General features: G+C 32.8%; 2 long non-coding RNA genes across 2 annotated transcripts; both read right to left on the minus strand.

The window, feature by feature from the left end:
* Positions 1-2,112: 2,112 nt before the first annotated feature.
* LOC121263526 lies at positions 2,113-3,280 on the minus strand. Its single transcript, XR_005940287.1, has 2 exons — positions 3,147-3,280; positions 2,113-2,532 (listed from the first exon to the last, which is right to left on the minus strand). It is a non-coding gene; the product is annotated as an uncharacterized LOC121263526 (long non-coding RNA).
* A 2,149-nt stretch (positions 3,281-5,429) lies between these two features.
* Positions 5,430-5,975, minus strand: LOC121263257. Its single transcript, XR_005940230.1, has 2 exons — positions 5,913-5,975; positions 5,430-5,871 (listed from the first exon to the last, which is right to left on the minus strand). It is a non-coding gene; the product is annotated as an uncharacterized LOC121263257 (long non-coding RNA).
* Between the last annotated feature and the right edge of the window lie 449 nt (positions 5,976-6,424).

Here is a 6,424-nt window from a genome sequence, read left to right on the forward strand (position 1 = left end):
TGGGGTCAAAGATAATCTGAGCGTAAGATGCACTGAATCAGTTGGAAAAGAATGTGTGTTTTTAAATTGAAGGGGGGATGAGATTTCGAGATTTGGAGACTTTTAACCTTGCTCTGCTAGCAAAAAAAAAGGATGGAGACTGATGACCACTCTTGATTCTTTAATGTCCAAGGTTTTTAAAGCTAAGTATTACCCAAAAACTTCTTTCATACATTTAGAAATTAAGGGGAATTCTTCTTATGTATGGAAAAGTTTGTGTTCAGCAAAAACGTACACTTCTCAAACAAGGATGTTATTGGCGCATTGGCAGTGCGGTCTGATAAATGGTTATCAAATTTAAACTCTCTTGAAGTTCAATGTTCTACCTTGTTACCATCCAATGCAACTGTCAATATGCTGATTGAATCATATTCTAGACATTGGAAAGTTGATTTAATACAATCTATTTTCCCCTTTCATGTGGCTGAAGCAATTTTAAAAACTCCTTTGCATTCCTAGGTTGTTGACAAGTTTGTGTGGTGGGGTGAGAATAAAAGTAGTCAGCATACAGTAAAATCCATTTACCATTTTGGATTGTGAATGAATCTAAATTCTGCACAGTATGAAGAATTTTAGTCCAGCTGAAGATCAACTCCCAAAGGTTAAAAGTTAAAAGTTTTAAAAAGTTTAAAAGTTTTGCCTGGAGGGCTAGTAAAAATAGTCTTTCAACAAAATCAAACTTGGTGCAGAGAGGTGTTTTATTATCTAATTTGTGTGAAAGTTGTTAAACTCAAGCTGAAGATCAACTCCATGCATTATGCCTTTGTTCTAAGGTAATCCATATATGGAATGGGATTTTTAAGAGTAAAGTTGGAAGGAGATTCAATGACTGTTATTGAAGCTATAAAATCCCAGGAACCCGATCTTATGTCTCAAGGGCCTCTGATTATGGAGATTCAATGTATTCTAATATGCGTCTAGAGTTATGATGTTATGCATGTAGGGAGGCAATGTAACAAAGCAGCACATCTCTTAGCGCAACAACATGCCAAAAGGGTGGAAGATATGGCTCAATGGATGCATTCATACTTGGATTTTCTTTCCAATAGTGTTATTGGATTCTGAGTTGGTCTATTTACTTGTTATGTCTACTTACCGAAGGTTCTGTAATTTGAATTGGTTGTATCATGTTATTCAATTGTGAATGAAATCTGTTTATAAAAGAATATATATATATATATATATATATATATATTAAATAATGATATAGTCTATATTAGTATTTTACAAGGAATTTTAATATTAAATATTATTAAGGCTATTTTATGAACCACTGTCGTTTAATAGATTTAGATAAAATATAGATTCTTACTAAATTAGATGTTATTAGTATTAAATTATGATTACGATAATAGTATATAAAGATATGAATTTTAAATATGATTAAGTTAATTATTGAAATGAATTTCAGTTATTTATTTTGACATATTTGATAAGATTATTCTATTATAATTAGAAAATAAAGAAACAGGTTAAGAATATTTAATGATACTATTATTTATTAGATTTCTTGTAAAATTGAATAATTATGTTAATCATGAGAATACTAAACCTATTTTAAGAATTTAGGTTTTCATGATTTATTTTAACAGAGTTGAATTAAGCCTAAATATTCTACTAAATTATAATTTAAAGATGGAAATATGTTACTGTTATTTATATAATTATATGATATTAGTATTCATTAATTTTGTATGAAATAGAATATTTATTTAGTTTTTTATTTTTTTATTATTTTTTTTATAGGAAATAGATTTTATTTCATTCATGAAGGAAGTTACAGCTGTGACTGGTCAATACAGAGAAAAACTCAGATTACAAACCAAACTATTCATCTGTTAGAAGCTTCCATGCACACAAGTTTCTTTACGACGGACATTATCTTGACTTCTAGAAAACTCTCTACAGACAAAATCTGTCTGAGAGTATCCTTTCTCTGCATAATACAAAGATAAACATCCCACCCTCAAAGGAGGAAAGGGTATCCAATCCCCATCCTCCAAAAGAGGATAAGGAAAAACCACATCCATCCTCCTAAGGAGGAGAAGGAATAACCACCTCTAAAGGAGGATGGGGTTCCTGCCATGGACAAAAGTCTAATAGCCTATTTTTTTTTATTTCTTAATACAAACAACGGTACAAAATTACATATCCTAAAAAAAGAGTGCAAGAACCGAAATACACTGGGCAAACGAAACTGTAGTGGCTCGTAAAGGACACACATCACTCTAGGAGTATGTTGGACAGTCGATGCTAAAGACAATGTAGTCGTTGGCTCTAGAAATGCCGCGCGTGGCAGCAAAAGAAGACATTGGAGGATGGCGCGTGGCAGCCACACGTGCTAGATGATCCGCATGTGTGGGTTATGCATCGCTCCTTTTGACACAATGTTCGGTAGTCTGACAGATCAACAGCTTGTGAATCCCTCTGTGGGGCACGTGGTGTTTGTCGGCCACCACAAAACCTCCAACAGGTGCTTCTCCTTTATTTGACCTGAAAAAATAAACACAAAAATAGAGAAAACACAGACTAGAGAAAGACCAAACTGAAGGGGGAGGAGGGAGTGGAGATGAGCCGAAGCTCCCACCCCCTTGGCTGGTTTTGGTTTGGATGGGTTTCTAGAGAGAAGTCAGAGGTTCTCTCTCTAGAATGGAGCGGTACATGTGCAAGTCGAATATAGGTATTCTTCATTATAGGTAATCAATTAAGTACAATATTACGATATATTTTCTAAAAACGTTAGTGGCGATTCGTATTTCGTATAAGTAACGAGCTACGAAGTAAGATTCTAGAAGCAACGCAACAAGATAAGTTGCTTGATCATAAATTAGGAGTAGCACATTAGTTAGTCATATAGATTATTATATAATCCAATTCTTGATAGCCACTTTTTATGTACCATGCATGCCACTTTATGCAAATATGTCATTCATCATAACACACACAATCATGTTAATTTTCTGCATCATGCTTAGATTTAGCATTTTAGAGTTATTTATATTAACATGTATGTCGTGCATCTCACATCGTATAAGACACATAACTTTTCTTAAGTTCAAGTATAAGATAAGATAATATCAGTTTAATTCATATGATCATTTAGATACCTGGTACCAATGTAGTTTTAGGGTTGATGTGCAAGCCACAAACTCAAGCATGGTCCACAGTATAGTATGCCAGAATACTACTTAGCGGCTCCCCTTGTGGCCGTGAGACGTGAGGCCGGTGCACAACCTCGCACACATGGTTAAGTGGGCCAATCAGATCAGAGAAATAAATCAGATCAATCAGTTAATTTAGATAAATTAGTCATGTATAGCATAAATATCAGTATGATCAATCATGATTTTAAACTCTCAGTATAAAAGATTTTATGAAAACTTTACATTTATTATATTTATGTTGTGATGAATTTCTAACTCAGTTTTCGATTCATTTTAGTTTTATTTTTTTAACCATTTAGGTGAGGAAGATTAGTACGAACAGGCGGATCAAGACTAGATGAAGTAGTTAATTAAATCATACACTTCTTAGAATAAGTTTTATTTGGAGACACGTTTTTATTAGATAATTCTTTTTATGAAATAAATATTTATTTTATTAAATATGAGATATCTTGCCTAGTTATTTTTATGACATTAAACACGTGACATCCCGAACCCTTGGGAATGGGTGTTACATGAATCTTTTTATGGAAGAGTGTCAACACTATTATAAATAGATGGAGAAGGTTTATAGCCTACCGTGAAATAACATGAATTATAAGCCTGTATATATACTCTATATATGAGGGCTTATAGAAATTGCATGGATTGGGGCCAGCATATTTCTTTTAAGAATGTGGGTCAGGAATTTCTGTTCATCATTTCTGGGTTAAAATCACATAATACTATATAGAGCAATTTAACTTTTAAACAAATAACGGAGACGATTTTATTTTCAACCCTAAAGGAAAACGTAGATAACTAATAAGCTAATCTCTCTCTTTAATGGCTTCGTGAGGTTTCTCTGTATTTTTTCTTCTTTTACATATATAAGTAATGGCTGCATGAGTTTTTCGGAGGAGTTATTTTCATTTTGTTTTTACTTAATTTTGTATCGAGAAGGAAACAAGCAAATTATATATACGAGCCTATAACCCACTGAGGAAGAGAGATCATTAGAGAGATACCGGATTTTATAGTAAAGAAATTCGAAATAATTTATAAAGTGATTTATTTAACGAAACAATATAAAGATTAATATAGTGCATGCATTTAAGTGAAAACTTGAATCGATTTATATCTTTATATGTAAGAAAAGAAATGAAACTTAAAAGTTACAACAATTTATAATGAAACATTAATTTTAAAAGGAATAATACTGCTATATAAACATAATACTTCAAGTTTAATGTGTAGAATGGGCGCCACATCAGTCATATGATTCCGCTTAAAATACAAAATAATATAAATATTAAATTAGTACTTTTAGGTGGAGTCTTGAATTGATTTATATCTTTATATATAAAAAAAGAAATGAAACTTAAAAGTTACAATGGTTCATAATAAAACATTATTTTTAAAATATTTATCGCTTCATAAATATAACACTTCAAATTTAATGGATAGAATATCTATTTTTATAGGTAAAATGTCACGTCGAAATTATATGACTTTACTTTTATATATATATATATATATATATATATTTTGTTGTTATCAGAAATCACCACAATATTACTTTTTCAAGTTAATACAAGGCATGCTGCATGCATTTGTGTTATATTATTACTGATACAACAACCAAGAGAAAACAAAATGTTATTATGAAGTCCAACGCCGGCAACACATAAGCACATGCGGGGTAGGTTTCCTTAATTAACTGCTCTATGTACGATTATAACAAGTTTATTTTGGATATGGTTAAAAATGATAAAAGAGCAGTACTGATATATTGGTCAAGCTAGACATGATTTAATTTGCAAGATAGATACGATAGAACTTCTGTTGCAAATGAAGTTAGCTGTGTAAATATTGGTGTATATATTCTCCATACCAATTTACAACCAAAAAAAAAATACCATCTTTAATAAATGAATTAACGTGCAGAATATATATATATATATACTATTTGTACGTAGTTTCGTGCAAAATAATTTACTGCAACACCAATAAGAAGAAGGATTCCAAGGATTTCAAATCAGATTATCTCAGGTGTGTAGCCGAAAAGCATCTGTGTCGTCTTCTGCCGGCCGTTATGTTAACTAATTTCACAATAAAAGACATTTATTAGCAAAGTTTGCCTGAAAATCCCACCTGAATTTTTTCCGGCTGAAGCCAAAAGCAGCACCTACTCTGGCATGAGAACACATGAAATAATCTTATAGAAAAACTGCATGAGATCATTAATAACCAATGAAGCCCACAACATATATATATATATATATAATGAAACTAATTTTCCCATTATCCGAGATAAATTATCAAGCGGTTTGATTGGTATGTTGATGATCTCGGCCTCAAGTACTATTCTAGTGATGATCAGAGTCCGGAAGAAATGAAAGAGCACTGAGATATTGGCACGGCTCAATCAAATTAGAAAAGAAAAGAAAAGCTAGCCACGTACAGTCGCCATTGACTGCTAGCTTTGTTTTTCGTCTGAGTGAACCAGGCCAATATCAAAGTAGCTATTTCACAGATGTCTACTCCTGGAATCCCTCTTCTTGCACGTATTCCTGATGATCAACAAGGCCATGAAGGAACATATATATATATATATGCAAAAGCTACGTATATTTCGGGCGATCAAAGTAAAAGGACTAGATGATATAGAGAAGAAATCAACAAGAAGCTAGCTAGGTTGAAAGAACACTAAAAATACCATGCAGTTACAGCTGAAGAGAGGGTAAAGAGGCTTAATTTGAACCCGTGTGTTGGTTAGAACTTGGATGAATGTCTGGAGAATGGGGGGGAATTTAATAGGTGCATGCATTAATGGGATCTGCACGAGCATTTAAAACTGCGACTACCAAAGCAGAAAGCTGGTCCAGAGCATTTAAATCCATAATTCTTCTCCCTCCATTTATTTATTTATTTCCCTCTTTTTAACTTATTTTTCTAAGAAACCATGTATGATGTATGTTCTGCCGCGTTCCTACTTGTTCGATCGAGGTGCCCAAGCCAAAAAAATCATTACAAAGCCAAAATAACCTTTGTACATGAGCTTACTGGTTAGAATTGGAAGATCCTGTTATTAACTATTGTGATATATTATCTGAGTTGGGTAAAACTCATGTCATGTCTTGAGTCTTCCATCCTGGAGTGTAATGGGAATGGGGTGGGGTGGGGTGGGGTGGGTGCGTGGGTGCTCTTGTTTAAAACTTTAAAAGGAATAGAGAGTTTCG

Source organism: Juglans microcarpa x Juglans regia, chromosome 4S (assembly GCF_004785595.1).
Source record: "Juglans microcarpa x Juglans regia isolate MS1-56 chromosome 4S, Jm3101_v1.0, whole genome shotgun sequence".
In the NCBI taxonomy this organism is placed as follows: Eukaryota; Viridiplantae; Streptophyta; class Magnoliopsida; order Fagales; family Juglandaceae; genus Juglans; species Juglans microcarpa x Juglans regia.